This window comes from Panthera onca, chromosome C1 (assembly GCF_046562875.1).
Source record: "Panthera onca isolate mPanOnc1 chromosome C1, mPanOnc1 haplotype 2, whole genome shotgun sequence".
Taxonomy (NCBI): Eukaryota; Metazoa; Chordata; class Mammalia; order Carnivora; family Felidae; genus Panthera; species Panthera onca.
In genome coordinates this window covers 143,225,676-143,247,132 of record NC_138346.1, presented here as the reverse complement: position 1 = coordinate 143,247,132, position 21,457 = coordinate 143,225,676, and the positions used below count along the sequence as shown (strand labels likewise).

The 21,457-nt window shown below is 39.6% G+C and overlaps 1 long non-coding RNA gene and 1 other non-coding gene across 2 annotated transcripts; both read right to left on the bottom strand.

Annotated features, from left to right (window-relative positions):
• Positions 1-334: 334 nt before the first annotated feature.
• On the bottom strand, positions 335-19,046 carry LOC132673009 (uncharacterized). The gene is made up of 4 exons (XR_009607827.3): positions 18,455-19,046; positions 5,707-5,805; positions 1,057-1,167; positions 335-507 (listed from the first exon to the last, which is right to left on the bottom strand). It is a non-coding gene; the product is annotated as an uncharacterized LOC132673009 (long non-coding RNA).
• Positions 12,144-12,250, bottom strand: LOC132673969 (U6 spliceosomal RNA). Its single transcript, XR_009608300.1, has one exon. It is a non-coding gene; the product is annotated as a U6 spliceosomal RNA (small nuclear RNA).
• Positions 19,047-21,457: the final 2,411 nt, after the last annotated feature.

The following is a 21,457-nucleotide window of genomic DNA, read 5'->3' as shown; positions in this document are numbered from 1 at the left end:
TATATAGTCAACGGAATATTACTCAGCCATAAAAAGGAAGGAAATCTTGCTACTTGCAACAATATGGATGGGCCTTTAGGGCATTATACTAAGTGAAATAAGTCAGATGGAAGAATACAAATATCATATGATCTTACTTGTATGTGTAATCTACAAATAAAAATTTTAAAATATTTAAAAACCAAGCTCAAAGATACACAGAACAGATTGGTGGTTTCAAGACTGGTGGGGCATGGGGAGGGTTGGTGGTGAAATGGGTCAAAGGAGACAAAAGGCACCAACTTCTAGTTATAAAGTAATTAAGTCCTGGGAATATAATGTACAGCATGGGGACTATAGTTAATAATACTGTATTGCCCATTTGAAGTTTGCTGAGAGTAGATCTTAAAAGTGCTCATCACAAGAAAAAAACACGTAAATCCGGGCCAGGTGTGGTGACAGATGTCAACTAGACTTACTGTGGTGATCATTTCACAACATACGCAAATATCAAATGATGTGGTACACCTGAAATTCATAAAGTGGTACAGGTCAATTATACCTCAAAAAATGTTAAACAAAATTGTTAAAAATCACAGATAAAGAAGGGCCCCTCCATCTGTCCTACTAATGACCAGGGTATAGAGGGGAAGAAGCTGCTGTATCCCACTGCTCCCCACTCTGGGCCCAGAGACACCTCTTTAGTTTTCTCTCACACCCTGCAGGGGTAGGGCCCTCAAGTAAGGACACAGGAGCTCACTACTCACTCATTAGGAAGCAAAATAGACTAATGCCCAAATGGACCACAACCACCTCTGTCACCCGGTCACCACACAGCTCTGGGGCTATTGCATGTGCCTCTCACACACTCCTGCCAGGTTTAAGTTAGTTCAGGAGGACCAGAGCAGATTTCAGTTCAGCTCAAAGAACTGTGCTACATCTTTGTTTCTAAATGTCATTTTCCAATAAAAGGATACAAGCCTCCTTGGGAAATTGGCCGGTTCTAAGGCTGGGGTAGGAAAAATACAAGACAAGTCTGGAGCATCTTGTAGTACTGGAAAGCAAACAAGTGCTTACTACTGAAGAAAGGCATGCATGGTCCTCCACAGCAGGCTGGTCTGCAGCTCCCACTGCTCAGGCCACTGAGTAGGAAAAACCCTGGGTGATTTTAAGCTGTTTGTCCACAGGCTTTTAAACAGAAAATGGAAATAAGGTCAGAAAATAATTATCAGTTTTAAAATAAATCAATGAATAATACTGTTTGTAGATAGTACTCCTTATAGGACGTGGAGTTAGTCCACCCTTTGAGAGTGGTTTAAACTTAGTGACCTGCTTCCACAGAATAGGGAAAGGAAACACAACACCTTAACCAAGTGATGAAGTTCATATCCCCAGTGCCATCATGTGCCCCCTGATATGTGTGATGAGAAAGGACTTCACTTCTACGGTATTCTTCCCCAAAACCATAACCTGGGTCTAATTACACAAAAACAGACAAATCCAGTTTGGTCACATTTCTTCATGAAATTTGGATAGTACCTCTCATGGCACAAAGTCATGAAAACAAGGAAAGACTGACCCGGGGAGACATGTAAACTAAACACAGTATGGTATTCTAGTCTGGATCAGAATAGGAAGAGGACATTAATAGAAAAACTGGTCTGGACGTTAGTTAATAATAATAAACCAATACAGTTCCTTAGTTTTAATAAATGTACCATGGAAGTGCAAAATGTAAATAATGGGGGAAACTGGGTAAGGGGTATGCAGGAACTCTGTAATTCTCCACAGCTTTATATAACTCTGTAATTATTTCAAAATAAAAAGTTTATTTTATATATAAAAAAAAGTACTGGCTGGACATGAGAAGGGATGCAAAGACAAGGCAGTCATCGCCCTCAGAATCGTCAACCTTCCTATGGGAAGGAGACATGACAAGGGTAAATGCGTTGAAGAGGAACATCCATCCTGGTTTGCTTGGGATAGTCCCTACTTTATTATCTCAGCATCATTGGTTACAAGCATCCCTTTTACTTCCAAAAGTATTCCGATTTGGACATTAGATTTTTTGGTCACACCACTTAAAAGTACAGGGTACGGTGAGGTGGTCAGAAATAAGTGGAACATCTGTGATGGCATGGAAGGATGGATGGGGGTAAGAAGTGGAAATAGGGGGATAGGAAGGCAAAGGTATGACCCAGGCAGGGGCAGCCTCAAGAGGAAAGCTCCAGAGGCAGGTAAGACCCACCATGTATTCTTTTTTAAGACACAGAAGTCTGAAATTGGAGAAAATAGAAAAACAGCAAGCATGATTAAGAAGATGGGGTCAACCAGGGTCTGGACTAGAACTCTACTGGGACAGTAAAGTATTTTCAAGCAGATGGGAGGGAAAGGGACCTTGCCACCCTACAAATGAAAAACCTACAAAATCAATTTTCTTGAGAAAGATTCTTTCCCACCCCCTTTACATACCTAGTCTTCCCAACTCTTCCTATACTTTCTCGAGGCCCTTGATATATATACTGAGCTCCAGCTCACCCAAGCTAACTCTCAACAGTATCGTGAGACCCCTCTGACACAGATATCACCATTTGCTCAGCTCTCGGTGTACACAGGACTGAGCAGCTGCTTCCCTGGCCTTGGGTGTCTGACCCAAACTGCGGTTCAGTCATATGCTCTGCTGACTCAGGGGGTACACGTCTCCTCTCCAGAACACCACTCCTTGATTTCCATGTGGCATTCTTCATTGTTGAAGTAAAGTGTTACCTTCAAAAAGCATAACCCCCAGGTCTTCTTGTGAACTCCTAATTTCAGAGAACAGGAAGAAATGTTTTACAAAAACCCTGTTGCTCTTTCAGGGAAGAGGACTTGCATTCTAAATAGCTTTACTATGAAAAATAAACTGTGATTCAGTTTCACTTTCTATTTAAATGCTTCAGGAACTAATTCATATGCTATTATTTTCAGAGAATGATGACTTTATGTGTTTTTTAAATTTTGTCCTTTGAATCATTTCATTCCCATGAGATTCTCAAACACTTAAAAACCCCACCAAACTTAATGTACTTAGTGGAATCTCTGTATGGTATTATTTAGCATCTTTTGCTTATAGTCATGATAAAAAAAACTAGCTGGTCTTCCTACTCCTTAGCAGAGAGGAGTGATGCGCTGAAGATTTACCGAGACCAAGGTAAGTGATATTATTCTAAAATATGAAAATCTTTAATAACTGCGTATTTTATGCGCTGGTAGAAAAAAGAAGAATAAGGATGTCTAGAAGCTCACCTCTACTGGGATGTGGGTAGAGTGGGGGAACAGGGGTGACTTTCCTCTGCAATGTGCCCAAGAGGCTTGAGTGAGGTTGGGCCTAGCTTCTGGGGCGTCTGCTGCCCAGGCCTTCCTCTCATGGCGGCTAAGAGGTGTGGGGCAGTGACTGCATCAGGATGCCCCATGTAGCTGGTGATAAAATTCTCTGATGAAATTTGTTCTTTCTCAATGAAGCTCTCTTTCTCTGGGAATTCCTAGATCCTTTTCCAATTTAAACTAGCAGAATAGGAACTTTCATAAATCTGGGCCATCCAGCTCTCTGCTCTCTAAATTTTCAAGCCTTTGCATGCCCTTCCCTCTGCAAAAATATTTTTGGTTTGGAAAACTGCCAATGAAGTAACTGAGAGGTGGAATTGGACCAAACACCTTTAGATGAGAGCAGGGACACCTTACCCTCTAAGGGAACAGACCTCACCTCAGGGGCCTGTGGAGAGAAGCCCGCTCCAAGGTGCCAGTTTTCATTTGGCTTCCCAGCACCTCTGCAGTCATAACCAAAGCGAAGGAGAATATTGCATGACTTCAGAAGAAAGCCGGCCACCTTGCAACATCTTCAGGAAATTCTGCACTCCCCTAGGGCTTGCAAAACTCCCTATGTCTTGCAGACCAAAGGCAAGATCTCAGTCATCTAGCTCTAGTTTGCATAATTAAAAAAGTGGAAGCTGGTTATTTTCTGAGTGACCCTTGGCCCAACCAAGCTCTCAGGGCCTGTGACAGAAATAAGATAGCAATGAAATGAACTGTTTTAACAGTGAAAACTCATACTATTTACATGAGTAGGAAAAGCCAGGCCTGTGAATGTCCATCTCCTCTTACCTACAAGGTTCACACAGCCAAAACAGCGTCCACTGATGGTGCTATAACGTTATTCTTTTGAAGATGGCACATATACAACTTAATGTAATTTCATGCCATGATCTGTAAGGCTTTTCAGAGAAACAATTTACTAACATCTTCTATAATACCTTTTATCTTCCTTTTCGATGTGGAAAAGCATAGCCTGTGATCTGTTAATTTGGTCCCTTTCACATCTTAACGTCTTTCTGGTCCTTCTCCCCCTGTCCTATTAATATGTTATCCAACTTAGGGGGAAAAAATTAAAACACAGAAGTTTAGAGCTACATCTAGTATGGCCACACAGAGGAAGAGAAAGTCCACCTTCAAAGTAAACAGAGCAGCTCTGCCTCTTCATATCGGGCAAGCAGACAGATTTCCTTTGTACAAAGAGTCTTGCTATTAGGGGGAAAACTTTGAAAATCACTCAGCAACTCTAAATCCCTCACCGTAAAGAAGCACAAATCAAGACACAGGGAGGTTTTCCTGGCACAAGGTCACTTTTAGCAGAGCCACTGCTTGGAAACAAGGTTTCAAACTCCTAGTTCATGACAACAGGCCCCCCCCCCCCCCCACACTACCTTAGGAGGGACAGAGGAAGCTCCACATGGGCCTCTTTCAATCAAAAGCCACCTGGGATGAGGGCAGCCACTCTGTCTGCGGGAGCTAAACTGAGGTCCCTCAACCTCCACCCCCACTTCCGTTGCAGAACAAGGGTCACTGCCACAGGGGGAGCTGAACCTGTGGACAGGTTCTGGTTTCAGTCAGAGTACAATTTGGTTTTAAGGCCCAGAAATTTTTTATTTGGATCCTCCAGGCTTGGTTAGAGGTTGAGAGACCATGGGGCCACCCAGCAGCCCTTGGCTTTTCCAAGTTTGGGAAAACAACTCCATCACAATAGGAGTTTCTTGGAGAAAGCTGCTACCACAGGGAAGGAATATTTACTAAGTGGGACAGGAAGCGACTGCTGAAGACCTTTTTAACCCACTTCTGTAAGGTTCACTTCGATAAAACCAGCCAGTCAACATGCCTATCACAACTTTGTTCTGTTATTAAAGCCTTGAGTTTTTTGTACAAGGTGACACACACACACACACAAGAAAGCTAGCTTGCTCATGTTGGTCAAACTGAAGATATCTACAGAAGTAGGGTTCTGGGCCACTTTGGAGGTGGGAGTAATAAATGTCACATTAATATAAAGGTCTGTCAAAGTTTCTGGATTCTTTTTTTTTTTTTTTGAATACATGAAATTTACTGGCTGGATAAAGTCAGTCTTCATCTTGTTCAGCTCCAGGCCCTGTGAAGAGGGCTGGGCTGGTGGGGTAAGTACAGGATGGGCAGACCTGACCCTGCAGCCTAAGTTATTTTAGCATCTAGGCAGCCTGGAGTTTAGGCACAATGGAGTTTTAAGAAACTGTCCTCTCCCCCCACACACAACCAGCATTCCTGGGGAGCGTCCTAACATCTGCCCGGGGCTTCAAAACCATGCACATTCATTCATTCATTCATTCAACCAAAATTTACTGAGCACTCAATTCAGGCCAGGTCTTTCCTTCCGGAACTACTCACTGAGTGCCTTCCATGGTGTTCTGTCAGTTTCTCGAGGAGATATGGAGGACTGCATCCTGCTTACTCCCACTCCGCATAGGAGCTTATGGTTAGCCTGGGCTATAAAACAGCAGAATGGGAAAAGGCTGGGATTTGTGGCCAGACGGACCCAATTGAGATCCTAACATTGGGGCAATTGGCAATAACTAGTTGCTTGATCTTGAGCAGGTGGTTAAAGTTCTCTGAGTCTCAGCTTCTTTAGATGAAAACGGCAGATAATACAATTTATTTCTTATGAAGTTATTTGTTTAATGGGATATAAAGACATGTTAGGTAAATACATATGGACCACCAATATTAGGTAAAAACCTTTTTTAAGATTCAGTACAATTTTTATTTTAATAATGCTTGTACATAATTACAACAGTAACACCTACAAAGCTCTCACTTTGAACCAGGCACTATTCCAGATATTTTACATAGATTAAACTAGTTCACCCTAACAATAACTTTCTGAGGTAAGCACAACAATTACGTAGTTTTCAACAAATGATGTAACTGAGGAACAGAGAGGTTGAGTGATTTGCCCAAGGTCACACAATCAGCAAGTGCCAGTACCTGGCTTCAAGTCATGTCCATATACATACAGTTCAGTGATTCAGAAAATTCTGGAAGACTTATTATGAGAAGCAGCCACTCTGCATTTCTTGCCTTGTTGTTCCCCCTCTTTCTATGTAACTAGTGCTTATAAAGATGAGGATTTAAGTCTCTTTCACCATTCCTGGAAACCACCACACACCACTCACACACCACACTTCTCCTCTTCCACCCTTTCAATATCAATTTTTAGTTGGATTAATATTCAATGCTTATATCCCTATCACCTGTAACACTACTACAGGCAAGCTCTGCAGTCTTCCATCATTCTCCTTCCTCCTTACACAACTAGTAACTAAATACTTGTCTTATTATTTTGCTTAGTTTCTATGCACCTTCCACTAACCCATCTCCAAACTTTCCACTGTGTTAATCTCCTCTTCATCTATTCAAACACATTGTAAGTCCCTGGATCCCTTGAACACACCTTTCCCAGAGCCTTTCTGCTCCAATCTAGACTGGATGCTTCTAGTCCTGCTGTATAGCCATATCCCAGGAGCCCCTTTCATCATCCTTAGAATTCCTTTAACTTCTTTCTTGGGCTAGTTCCACCCGGGTTTTTTACCTTTTCATGAAGTTGAATTTCTCAATTTTTCTTTTTTCTTTTTTTAAGGATAGCTTTTCTTTTTTTTTTTTTAATGTTTATTTATTTTTGACAGAGAGAGAGAGAGACAGAGCATGAGCAGCAGAGGGGCAGAGAGAGAGGGAGACACAGAATCCGAAGCAGGCTCCAGGCTCTGAGCTGTCAGCACAGAGCCTGACGTGGGGCTCAAACTCACAGACTGTGAGATCATGACCTAAGCTGAAGTCGGATGCTCAACCGAATGAGCCACCCAGGTGCCCCTCTTTTTTTGTTTGTTTGTTTGTGGCTTTTGTATCCTATTTAAGAAATCCTTGCCTACTGTGAAGTGGTGATATTTTTCTACAATTTCTTCTAGAAGTTTTATAATTTTAACTTTTATGTTTAGGTCTGGGATCCATTTTTAGCTGCTTTTGTGTATGGTGTGAAGTAAGGGTTGAGGCTCTTTATCCCAATATAGATATCCACTTGATCCAGCATCATTTCTTTTAAAAACTCTCCTCCCCATCGAAATACATTGGTCTTTTTTTAAAAACTCAATGGACTATTTATGTGTGGGCCTATATCTAAACTCTCTATCATCTTCTATTAACCGTTATATCTATCCCTATGCTAGTACCAGAATGTCTTGATAACTGCAACTTTATAGGGAGTCTTCAAATTAAGTAGTGTAAGACTTCCAACTTTGTTCCATTCAAAATTGTTCTGGCCATTCTAGGTTCTTTGTGTTACCCTGTAAATTTTAGAATCAGCTTGATTGTGATTGCACTGAATCTACAGGTCAATTTGGAAAAACTGACATCTTAACAACATTAAGTCTTCTTGTCCACAAACATGGTATATCTCTCCATTCATGTAGGTCTACTCTAACGCAGTAATGTTTGGTAGTTTTTAGTGTACAAATCTCAAACAAATCTTGTAAAATGTGTCTTTGAATATTTCATGTGTTTTTGTTTGTTTGTTTCTTAAAAAATAGACTTCAGTTTTTAGAGCAGTTTTAGGCTCACAACAAAATCCAAGTACAGAGAGTTTCTATGTAACCCATATTTCCCCTCACATACAATCTCCCCAAGCTAGGGTGTTTCATATGCTATTGTAAATGGTATTTTTATTTTTACTTTTAAAACAGTTTAAGTATTTTTTTTAATTTTATTTATTTAAGTAATCTCTACACCCAACATTGGACTTAAACTCATAACCCCATAATCAAGAGTTGCATGCTCTTCTGACTGAGCCAGCCAACACCCCTATAAGTGATATTTTAAAAACTCCATTTCAAAATTATTCATTGCTAGTATACAAGGGAAAAATTAAACATTAACTTGTATCCTGTGAACTTATCAACATACTTATTAGTTCCAGTAGTTTTTCTGTAGAATCCTTAGGATTTTCTACATACCCCAATCATGTCATCTGCAAATAAATACTATTTTACTTCTTCTTTGCCAATCTGTATGTCTCCCTTTACTGCTATAGCTAGGACCTTCAGAAAGATATTACATATAAGTGGTAAAAGCAGACATCCATCTTAGAGGGAAAATATTTAGTCTTTTACCATTAAGTATAGCATCAGTTGTAGGTTTTCATGAGAGGTCCTTCACCAGATTGATGAAGTTCCCAGGTATTCATACTTTACTGAGAGGTTTGTGCCTTTTTTTTTTTTTTAGTTTATTTATTTATTTTGAGAGAAAGAAAGAAAGAGAGAGAGAGCACGTACGCATGAGTCGGGGGGAGGGGCAGAGAGAGAGGGAGAGGGAGAGAATCCCAAGCAAGCTCCACACTGTCAGTGCTAAGCCCGACATGAAGCTCGAACCCATGAACCATGAGATCATGACCTGAGCCAAAATCAAAAGTCAGGTGTTTAACCAGCTGAGCCACCCAGGCACCCTGAGGTTTATGTCTTTTTAAATCATAAATAAGTGTTGAATCTTGCCAAAGGCTTTTGATGCATCTATAGAGATGATATTTTTTCCCTTCGTTTCTGCTAATGTTGTAAGTTACAATTGTTTGATATATAAATATTAAATAGCCTTGCATTCCTGGGATAAACCCCACTGAATCATAATGTATTTTCCTTTTAGTATTCATTTTGCTAATAGTTTGTTAAGGATTTTACCTATGTCCGTAATGGATATTGGTTTGTAATTTTTTTCTTGTAATGTCTCTCTCTGGTTTTGAAATCAAACTGATATTGGCCTCATAAAATGAGCTGAAAAGTTCACTATCTAATTTTACTTTCTGAAAGTTAAGTATTATTTCTTCCTTAAATGTTTGATAGAATTCACCAGTAGCACCATCAAGAATTTCTGGGAGAATTTAATATAATTTTAATTACTTTCATTATTATATTGATATTCAGGAATATTTCTCCCTGAGTCAGTGTTAAAAATTTGTGTCTTCCAAGGAATTATCCCATTTCATCCAAGTTTTCAAGCGTATTCACATAGTTATTCATAATATCCTTTTCTTATCTCCTTAGTTAATGTAGGATTTTAGAAATGTTTTCTCTTTTCCCAGATCCTGATAATTTGTGTCTTCTTTTTCTTGATTATTCTATTTAGATGTTATCAATTATATTGATTTTTAAAAATCAAATATTTAGTTTCACTGATTTTCTCTTTTTTCTATTTTTTGATTCATTGTTTGCTGATCTTTATTATATCCTTTCTTCTACTTCCTTTGGGTTCAAATTGCTCCTCTGCTCCTAGCTTCTTAAGGTGGAAGTCTAGATCATGCGTGTGAGACCTGTCTTCATTTCTAAGATAAGCTATAAATTTTCTTCTAAGGACTGTCTAAGCTGCATCCCATAAGTTTGAAAACTTTCATCTTCATTTATATATTTTAAAATTTCCTTGTGATTTCTAACTTTACCTTTACATTATTTAGAAGTGTGTTGTTTTTTCTGAATATATATTATTAATTTTTAACTTAATTCCACTCTTATTAGAGAACGTACATACTCTGTATGATTTAATTGTTTTACATTAATTGAGATTGGGGTTTTTTTTAATGTTTTTTTTTTTGAGAAAGAGAGCAAGAGCAGCAGAAGGATGAAAAGAGAAGGGGGCAGAGAATCTGAAACGGACTCTGTGCTGACAGCAGCAAGTCCAATAAGGGGCTCAAACTCATAAAAAGCGATATCATGACCTGAGCTGAAGTCAGATACTCAACTGACTGAGCCACCCAGGGACCCCTGTTTTATGGCTCGTAATATGGCCTACTTTGGTGAATCTTTCATATGCACTTGAAAGGAATGTGTATTCTGCTGTTTTTGGTAATGTATTCTGTAAATGTCAACTAGGTTGAGTTGGCTGATAGTATTGTTTTTTATCTTCTATATCTCTACTAATTTTTTCAGTTTGTTTGAAGGAAGAATATTGAAATATCTAACAATAATCCTGAGTTTGTTCATTTCTCTATCAATTTTTGCTGCATTTATTTTGAAGCTCTGTTATTGGGTGTACACACATTTAGAATTGTTATGTCCTCTTGACCAACTGTACTCTCAATTATTATGAAATGACCCTATTTATTCCATGTGACATTTCTTGTTCTAAGGTATACTTTGATATTAACATAGTCATTCTAGTTTTGTTATGATTGGTGCTTACATGGTATAAGTTATCCATCCTTTTAATCTATGTGTATGTTTGTATTTAAAATGGGTTTCCTCCATCAAAACCTTAGAGGAGAAAGCAGGAAAAGACCTCTCTGACCTCAGCTGTAGCAATCTCTTACTCGACACATCCCCAAAGGCAAGGGAATTAAAAGCAAAAGTGAATAACTGGGACCTTATGAAGATAAAAAGCTTCTGCACAGCAAAGGAAACAACCAACAAAACTAAAAGGCAACCAACGGAATGGGAAAAGATATTTGCAAATGACTTATCGGACAAAGGGCTAGTATCCAAAATCTATAAAGAGCTCACCAAACTCCACACCCGAAAAACAAATAACCCAGTGAAGAAATGGGCAGAAAACATGAATAGACACTTCTCTAAAGAAGACATCCGGATGGCCAACAGGCACATGAAAAGATGTTCAACGTCGCTCCTTATCAGGGAAATACAAATCAAAACCACACTCAGATATCACCTCACGCCAGTCAGAGTGGCCAAAATGAACAAATCAGGAGACTATAGATGCTGGAGAGGATGTGGAGAAACGGGAACCCTCTTGCACTGTTGGTGGGAATGCAAATTGGTGCAGCTGCTCTGGAAAGCAGTGTGGAGGTTCCTCAGAAAATTAAAAATAGACCTACCCTATGACCCAGCAATAGCACTGCTAGGAATTTACCCAAGGGATACAGGAGTACTGATGCATAGGGGCACTTGTACCCCAATGTTTATAGCAGCACTCTCAACAATAGCCAAATTATGGAAAGAGCCTAAATGTCCATCAACTGATGAATGCATAAAGAAATTGTGGTTTAGGGGCGCCTGGGTGGCGCAGTCGGTTAAGCCTCCGACTTCAGCCAGGTCACGATCTCGCGGTCCGTGAGTTCGAGCCCCGCGTCAGGCTCTGGGCCGATGGCTCGGAGCCTGGAGCCTGTTTCCGATTCTGTGTCTCCCTCTCTCTCTGCCCCTCCCCCGTTCATGCTCTGTCTCTCTCTGTCCCAAAAAAAATAAATAAAAAACGTTGAAAAAAAAAATAAATAAAATAAATAAAAAAAAAAAAAAAAGAAATTGTGGTTTATATACACAATGGAATACTACATGGCAATGAGAAAGAATGAAATATGGCCTTTTGTAGCAACGTGGATGGAACTGGAGAGTGTGATGCTAAGTGAAATAAGCCATACAGAGAAAGACAGATACCATATGGTTTCACTCTTATGTGGATCCTGAGAAACTTAACAGAAACCCATGGGGGAGGGGAAGGAAAAAAAAAAAAAAGAGGTTAGAGTGGGAGAGAGCCAAAGCATAAGAGACTGTTAAAAACTGAGAACAAACTGAGGGTTGATGGGGGGTGGGAGGGAGGGGAGGGTGGGTGAAAGGGTGGGTGATGGGTATTGAGGAGGGCACCTTTTGGGATGAGCACTGGGTGTTGTATAGAAACCAATTTGACAATAAATTTCATATATTAAAAAATAAATTAATAAATAAATTAATTAATTAAATAAAATGGGTTTCCTCTGGATAGTGCACAGTTGGGTCTTGCTTTTTTTTTTCTTTTTTTATTATCTTTAATTCTAGTTAGTTGACATACAGTGTTATATTAGTAAAAATATGGAACGCTTCACGAATTTGCGTGTCATCCTTGCACAGCAGCCACGCTAATCTTCTCTGTATCATTCCAATTTTAGTATATGTGCTGCCGAAGCGAGTACAGGGGTCTTGCTTTTTTAATCCAGTTGGTCTGACCATCTCTGCCTTATAAGTGGGGTGTTTGGATTCTTTATAATAAATATAATTATTAAGATGGTTGGGCTTAATTCTACCATCTTCCTATTTGTTTATTTGGTCCTATCTGTTCATTGTTCTTTTTTTCCTTTGCTCCTGACTTAAAAAAAAAAATTTTTTTAACGTTTATTTGAGAGAGAGAGAGAGAGAGAGAGAGGGAGAGAGAACACATGTGTGCAAGTTGGAAAGGGGCAGAGAGATAGGAGAGACAGTGCAGAGCCTGACATGGGTTCAATCTCGCCAACTGTAAGATCACATAACCTAAGCCAAAATCAAGACTCAGACACTTAACCAACTGAACCACCCAGGCGCCCCTATTCCTGACTTCTTTTGTAATAATTGAATATTTTTAGCCCTCCATTTAATCTACAAGATTAGTTTATTAGCTATACCTCTTTGTTTTAGAAGTTTTTTTTTTTAGTAGTTACTCTAGGATTTGAAACATGTATATTTTACTTATTTATTATTTACATTTTCATTTTACACTTATTTCAAATAATGTTTATTATATCACTTCTGGCATAATGTAAAAATGTCATAACAAAAATATACTATCATTTCATTTCTCCCATCCTTCGTGCTACTATTGTCACACATTTCACTTCTACAGATGGTCTAAATCCTACCATGCATGTAATTTTTGCTTTAACTTATAAACTATAAATACATTTTAAAATGAAGGAGAAGAAAGTGTTTTATATTTACTCATATATATACCATTTCAAGCACTCTTCATTTCTTTGTGTAAATCCATATTCCCACCTGATATTTTCTTTCTGCCTGAATAATCTTTCACATAGTGCAAGTTTCTGGACAACAAATTCTTTCGACTTTTGTTTGTATGAAAAGCCTCTTTCTTTCTTTTTGTTTTTTTGTGGGTTTTTTTGTATTTTTTTTTTGTTTGTTTGTTTGTTTTTTGCCTTCACGTTTGAAAAATAGTTTCACTTATGTCCAAATTGTCTTATTTTTTTCTTTTGGCACTTTAAAGAAGCCATTCCATTGTCTCTTGGCTTGCATAGCTTTAGACATGAAGTCTGTAGTAACTCTTTTCTTTTAATTTTTTTAACGTTTTTATTATTGAGAGACAGAGAGACACAGAGCATGAGCAGGGGAGGGGTAGAGAGAGAGGGAGACACAGAATCTGAAATAAGCTCCAGGCTCTGACCTGTCAGCACAGAGCCCGACGAGGGACTCGAACTCACAAACCATAAGATCATGACCTGAGCTGAAGCTGGTCGCCCAACCAACTGAGCCACCCAGGCACCCCTGTAGTAATTCTTATCTTTGTTTTTCTGTACATACTGATTTTTATCTTTAGCTCTTTAATATTAGTTTTTAACAACTTGATTATGATATGGTTTGATATGAGTTTCTGTGTATGTAAGTTTATTCTATTTAGCATCTTGTATCTTTGTCTTAGCATTTTTATCTAATTTAGAAAATTTTTCATCATTTTTTCTTATTACTTCTTAGTATTTATGGTGCACCTGGGTGGCTCAGTCGCTTGAGCATCTTACTCTTGATTGCAGCTCAAGTCATGATCCCAGGGTCGTGGGATCAAGCCTCACATTGGGGTCGTGCCGAGCATGGAATCTGCTTAAGATTCTCTCTCTCTTTTCCTCTGACCCTCCCCCACTCACACACACACTCTCTCTCTCAAAAATAAATAAATAAATTAATTAATTAATAACTTAAAAAGAGATTTCTGGAGAACTTTTCTGTATAACTCCCTTTTGTATGCAATTCTTCCTTACAACTTTCAGTTGCCTCAGTTTCCCTGAACTCCAATCTCTCTCTTCAACTAAGTGTGACCACCATGCCATACTTGGGATTCCCCTCCCAGCTTCGTGATCTGGAATGTGCTTCCAGGTAGAAACCTAAGTGATAATAGAACTTGCCTCATTTTCCTCTCTTCTCTCAGGAATCACAATCTGTGATACCTCTAGTCCAATATCAGAAAACAGGTGTTTCATACTCTTTATAAGAGTTTCCAGTTATTTCTGTGGCAGGATAAAAGTGGCCCCTATTAGTTCATCATGGATTAAAACAGAAGTCCACTTTATGCTTTACTAAAAATCCATTTACTGACAACTTTTGGAAGGGAGTGGGGAGTAAACATGTGTTCAATCCAGCATGTTTAGCCACCCACCTTAATTTTAAAATCTGTAAATAAAACAATAATATTATTTAAATTAATAATTACTTCAAACAGTGAGAGAGACTAACTGCTTTCAACTTTTTACCAAGATGTCTACAGTCAGCTCAATGAGGATTGGCTTGAATCAGGTTCCACACCTACTTGCTTTCTTTACTTACTTTCAACAGGATCTTTTGATAAAATAATTGTGCCAAAAGTTTGTTCTGCTTTTTCTCTAAACCCAATATTTATTATTTTCTTAGGCTGGTTATTCAAAGATCTTCACAATTATATGACTTATATGTAATTTTGCATCAAGAAGTACAATTTTGAATAACAGTCTTATCATTTTGGTCTCTTCTTTACATTTACTGACAAAATTAGCTTCCTACACTCACTCTAGGAAATATTACTTGATTTACCAGAGAGGTAATCATATTTTGTTTAAAAATTGTGTCCAAATTTGGTGGCGTTTTGCCACTATAGGGCAAAGTGTTACAAGAAACAGTGTCTTTGGGGACCATTGTCCATTGCATTGGACAATGCAATAAAGTCCAATTTTCAAACATTCAGCAATGTATTTCCTAACTGAACATCTCTTTTCTAGATAATATACTAACTCAAAACTCTCATAGATTATTTTGTCCTAGCTCATACAGATTCATGCTGTATATTCATACTGTAACCATATTCAATAATTATACTTACAGAATTATTCTGTATTATACTATTGATAATATTATCTTCATCATTAACTGTACCCTTCAATTACTTTAGATTCATAAGATTTAATACAATACGAAAGTAACTTTAAAAACATAAATGTTTATAACTAAGAATTTTAACACTAACAAGATGTGAAACACATTATACAAAATAATCTATAATTGATCACTCAAATTAGCTATGATTAACTGACCAAAATACAGTTGCAGTGAATATCATAAAACAATTATTAATAAGGTAATAGAATTTCTATAGAAATCTTAATTACTCTTACATTTAAAATTAGTGAAGTGTCAATGGAGTACTACATGGCAATGAGAAAGAATGAAATATGGCCCTTTGTAGCAATGTGGATGGAACTGGAGAGTGTTATGCTAAGTGAAATAAGCCATACAGAGAAAGACAGATACCATATGGTTTCACTCTTATGTGGATCCTGAGAAACTTAACAGAAACCCATGGGGGAGGGGAAGGAAAAAAAAAAAGAGGTTAGAATGGGAGAGAGCCAAAACATAAAAGACTCTTAAAAACTGAGAACAAACTGAGGGTTGAGGGGGGGTGGGAGGGCGGGGAGGGTGGGTGATGGGTATTGAGGAGGGCACCTTTTGGGATGAGCACTGGGTGTTGTATAGAAACCAATTTGACAATAAATTTCATATACTGAAAAAATAAAAATAAATAAAAAATAAAAATAAAAAAATAAAATAAAATTAGTGAAGTGTATGTGAACAAAATTGTTTGATCATTTTTTTTCTCTAAATTCATCACACCAGTTGCAAACTCCTTGGCAAACCACCAGAGTTTCATAGACCATCTCTGTGAAACCCTGTTTCAAGGATAGGCATTTGTATTTCTAATTAGTGGTAGTATTTACTGATTTTCAGTGATTCATACATAGAAGACACCTAATATCCATGTAATAAGTTATTAAGCAACATATTTTGGTTTCATACATGTTAAGTACTATTCTAAACTCTGAGGATATAGCAGTGAACAAGACAGATATTGTTTCTATTCTGGAGGTACTTCCTATCTAGTGAAAAGAAGGAGACAGTACAAAGAAAGCAGATAAGTTCAGAACATGTTAATAATATAAAGGAAATAGTGTAATGAGATAAAGTGTGACTTAAGGAGTTACTTTGAATTGGGTATTCAGGAAAGACGTCACTGAGGAGGTTACTGTTGAACAGAATGCTGAGTGATGAGAAGGAAGTAGGCATTGAGGAGCTGAGACCATTCTAGGCAGAAGGCTTAGCAAGTGGAAAGGCCTTGAGGCAGTGGTAATGGTTTGGCCTTTTTGGGAAATGGAGAGAAGGCTGAGGTGTCTGAAGCAGAATGAACAAAAGGAATATGGGATACGAAGAGGCTGGGAAGGCACCCATGTACCAGAAAAGCAGAACCTTGTGACCTGTGGAGATGAGTTTGTGAAGCTACTGGAAGACTGTAAACAGGGGAGTGACTGAACTAATTTGCCTTTATAAAATATCACTAAATATTCCACAGAGTACAGAGGAGTTGGAGAGAGGCAGAGTGAGAGCAGGAAGACCAGTTACAAGGGTATTTAATAATCCAAGCTAGAGGTAACTAGGGTGGGAAGCAGTACAGATGGAGAGAAGTAGATGGATTTGGGAAGTATTTTTCATATAGAGCAAGTAAGACTTGTCAATGCATTGAATGAATTAATGCATGAGATAATTAATGCATAGTCACTAAAATGGGGAGATCTGAAAGGAGAAAGGTCAACATGTGCTACAGAAGTTAAGGAAAGCTTTCTGGAGAAGGCAGAATGGGAGCTGGGCTTGCAAGATGAGCTAGCTATGGCTGAGAAGTTCAACAGTAGGAATCCAGTTGCAAACAAAACCAATGAGGTGTGAGTGAGCTTCAATGTGTCTGGGGACTCATGAGGAACTGCCTGCTAGCTAGATGTTGAGGAATGAGCAGGATAGTGGGGTAGAGTGGAATGGGAAGGGGCTGGATCATGGAAGATCTGAAAAGCCCAGAAGGGTGAACTCTGTCTATCCCTATCCAACCCCCAGAACAGCTGTACCTTGGACTTGTACCAGGGAGACTGACAATGAGCCTTTTCTCCAAGTTCCATGCCTGAGCCTAGGTACCCATCTCACTGCTTTCCAGGAGAGGCCCCAAGTGCTCACTGATCTGCCCAACATCAAGGTGACCTGGGTGAGCTGGGAGCTAGAGCAAGTCCCTGCTATATTTACCATCCCTGGCAGATATGGCAACACCTAACACTGTAGAAATGCTTCAGATAACAAGTAAATTATCCCATAAACTCTGAGCTAGAGGCATCAGTCTGTCTCTGACAAAAGTGATGGGTTTTCCCCAGCACCAGATGGGAAGCACCCCCAGGACTGCCTTGGAGACCACCCACACCCAGGGCTCTGCCTCCTCCTTCTCTCAGCAGTCCATAAGCCTAGCCTTTGCTGTCTCCACAAAGGAAGGAGTGTATCTCACAACTCCATAACAAGACCCCTGTTACACCCAGAGAGAAGGCCTGGATTTTAAAATGCCAGACTCTCTAAGAGACCTCATTGGGCCAGTCAAGCTTAGATTCATAGATCCTGCTCCCTCTGTGACTGTACCAGATACTTCCCTACCACATGTGGTTCCAGCTCAACTGTGAGCTGTACAGGAAGAAGGATGCTGCCTCTCTCATACATACTCTTCCCCAGAAGCTGACAGAGCATTTAGAACACATTTTCTAAAAAATAAAATAAATAAAATAAATAAATAAAATAAAATAAAATAAAATAAAATAAAATAAAATAAAATAAAATAAAATAAATAATAAATGATTGGCTGTGATGTGGACATAAGGGACGGGACACAAAAACTACTCAATGCTTAAATAGCTCCCCTGGAAGTCTGCCCACCTCCTTGATGGAAACAACAGCTGCCTTTTACTTGGTTGTGTATAATGTATGACAAAGGTGCTAGGCTTTTGCTTATTTCCCACATTATCTCATTTAATATTCACATCTACCCTTTAAGGTGTGCATTCCTATCCACATTTTACTGATGAGTACATTGAAAGGCAGATGAGGTCACATACTAGCAAGAGGCAGAGCCAGGTCTCCTACCCCAGACTAACCAACCCCAAAGCCCTCATCCTTTCAGATCATAGTCCTAAAGCAATTCTGTGGGTGAAAGCACAGGAGTCTCCCACCTGCCACTCTGGAGGGCAATTCAGCAGCCCTGTAGCTCCCCCTCCCACCTCAGCAGGAAGCCGTTTATCAGATTAACAACCCACCTGCTCCCACAGCAGAAAGCAGGGCTCTGAGGAAACAGAACTGGGCTTAGTTGGGCTCTCTGTGGGGACCAAGGACCCAGGAACATCTTGGGCCTTACAGCAGGGAAGCCACTTTGTGCTTTTTCCCTTCCAAGGAGGAGACTAGAATGTGTTCTATGACCTCATTGTTAGCATGAAGTAATAGGAAGAACACAGGATTTGAAGCCAGACAGATGTGGGCTTGAGTCCTGATAAGCTTTATGATCTTGGACAAGCCACTTTGACTCTCCGTGTTTCAGTTCTTTCAGCTGAAGAAGAGCTTAATGCCACTTCCCTCATGGGATTGTCTTGGGCATTAAATGAGATGGCAGATCTAAGGAGCCCACAGCACAGCTGGCACCCAACAGTGCTGTCAAGCAAGAGCTCTCCTTTCCTCTCAACTGGATAGGGCAACCGTTAAGGGGCCCACTTGTCAGATGAGCAAACTGAGGTGCCAAGAGATTGAGTAGCCGACAGCTAGGAGCAGAAATCATCTCCTAACTCACAAAATGACACTTTTTTCAATGTTTGTTTGTTTGTTTCTTTCTTTCTTTCTTTCTTTCTTTCTTTCTTTCTTTCTCTTCTTCCTTCCTTCCTTCCTTCTTTTCTTTCTTTCTTTCTCTTTCCTTCTTCCTTCCTTCCTTCCTTCCTCCCTTTCTTTCTTTCTTTCTTTCTTTCTTTCTTTCTTTCCTTCTGGCTTCTCAAAAGCAAAAACAGGTAATTCTCCCCAAATCTGTTTTGCCTTGAATATGTAGCTGTCTGGGTGCTCCTCCTCTTCTCCTTGCTTCCCTTCCCCAAATTCTTATCTCACCAGTCTCTTTACACACAAATCAGACTGATCATCATAAAGTAATAGAGAAGCTCACAGGCAGAAGGAGAGGTGAATACAATTCTCTCCACAAGCAAGACAAACCCTCTCTGTTGATGCAAAATCATGACTCACTCGAAACCTTTTATGATGGCCAGATGCTGAGCACATCTAAATTGCTTCAAATTGCTTCTACAGTGTATATTAGTGGTGGGGAGGGGAACAACCAACATCTATATATATTTATACATTTACCAGGAAATGTGTTTATATTGTTTTCCAATCAGGATTTACCACAAGCTAGGAGTTCCACCCCTAATGAACAGGCTAAACCCAGCCCATTGTCAACAGAGAAAAGTTCACCTCAAACATAAAAGATTTTAAATCAAATTAGATGTTAGAAGAGCATGATTCTCAGCATTATTGGGCAGCCAGAGTTATCTGGCAGGGTGAGTGATGGTTGTTTCTGGGCTCAAACTTTATCCCAGAAGCCTTGGAAGCTAGGCAAGGGAGACTTCCAAGGAAGGAATGGATCTCTTTTTGACCTGCAACTGTTCCACATTTAGGTTGTTGGAAATTCCTGTGTGGTCTGTAACCACTCAGAGCCCATCCTTGGGCTGACCCACAGCCAGGAGCCTTGTACTAGCCCAAATCACTCTGGAGCCACAGCTCGGAACTTCTCCAAGACAACTTGGCCCCAGAGATCTGTGTGGACTCCCCATGCCCAAATGTTACATCCTTTAGACTTTACGTCACTGTCCAAACTGTAAACCTTCTCATTTGTTCTCACATTCTCAACCCCATACTGTCCTATGTATCTTCTCCCAAACACTAGCTGCTCCTCTTTCCTGCAAATCCTCTATGCCCACTAGAATCCTTTATCCCAGGGCAAATCAATCCCCTTCATCCTACACCTCATCACATAAGGTTCTCTTCTCTTCTTGGACCCCCCTGAGACCTATTTATCCCTGACCACAAGCACCTTCTACGGCCATCCTGAGGGATGATTTCTTGTTCTCTCATGTCTACATATCTACCTGGTTCAGCAGATGAAGCCAGGAGGTGGGATCAGAGTCCTCACATTCCTATGTGTTTCAAAACCAATACTCTCCTCCTGTGTAATTCCTTTGGGGTTCAAGCTATCTAACTACACCAACTTCCCTGAATTTCTCTGTCTCCCTACTCCTGCCATCCTCCTGGAGCAGGTCAGTGTGCAGGGGGAGAACCCTCCAATGCCAAATGTTACCTTCCTTGCATTAAATGATCCTCATCACCCTTCCACATCAATCACTCACTGCTACACCCACACTGTTCATCCCATCACTGCCAAACATGCCATTTTCAGACACTGCCTCCCAGCCATCTAGCTGTCCATCTATGTTTCAGCCTAAGACCACGAATCCCTTGATCCCTCTTATTTCTCCCAGTCTATCGTCCTCTATGCAACCTTCTTTCCTTTCCAACCAGACTTAAACTGTTCTCTCTCCCACACCCTCCATGCCTGGCACTCCTATTCTTCTGCAGCCCCTCAATCCCCTGCACCATATTCCATTCAACTGCTCCTTCTCCTTTCTGCACTAGCAGCTGAGAGCTACAAAAGAAAACACATGCCCTCACCTCCTTACAAACATACCTGCATCAGAGACCACTGGTTGCTAATCCCAATATGTCTATTATCACCATTTTAGAATCCTGACTTGGAATAAAATCCTTATAATCTTTAGAATTTTGATCTTAAATAAAAATATTTCCCAGCATCCCTTGGAACTAGACATAACCATATAATTCAGTTCTGGCCAACAGAGTGAGTAGAATTGGTGTGTGGCAGCTTCTAGGAAATTTATGATATACCTTCAATGTGTCCTTTGTCTCTTCTTCCCCTTTCTCCATCATCCTACTTGGCAGATGGATGTGATGCCTGGAGTTCATTTAAGACCATAATGATGAGGACCACATCTGAAGGATAGCAGAATATAAAGATAGAAGTAGATTGGGTTCCTGAGGACTATAGAGCCCAAATTGCCTACAATAGACTTCTTAATGTAAGAGAGAAATAAACATTATTCTATGTAATCCACTGTTTTTTAGGTTTCTGTTATTCACAGCTGCTCATAGTGGAACAAACTCCCACTAACACAATGCCGTGAAGACACAACCAATTTTTCTTCTTATGTTTG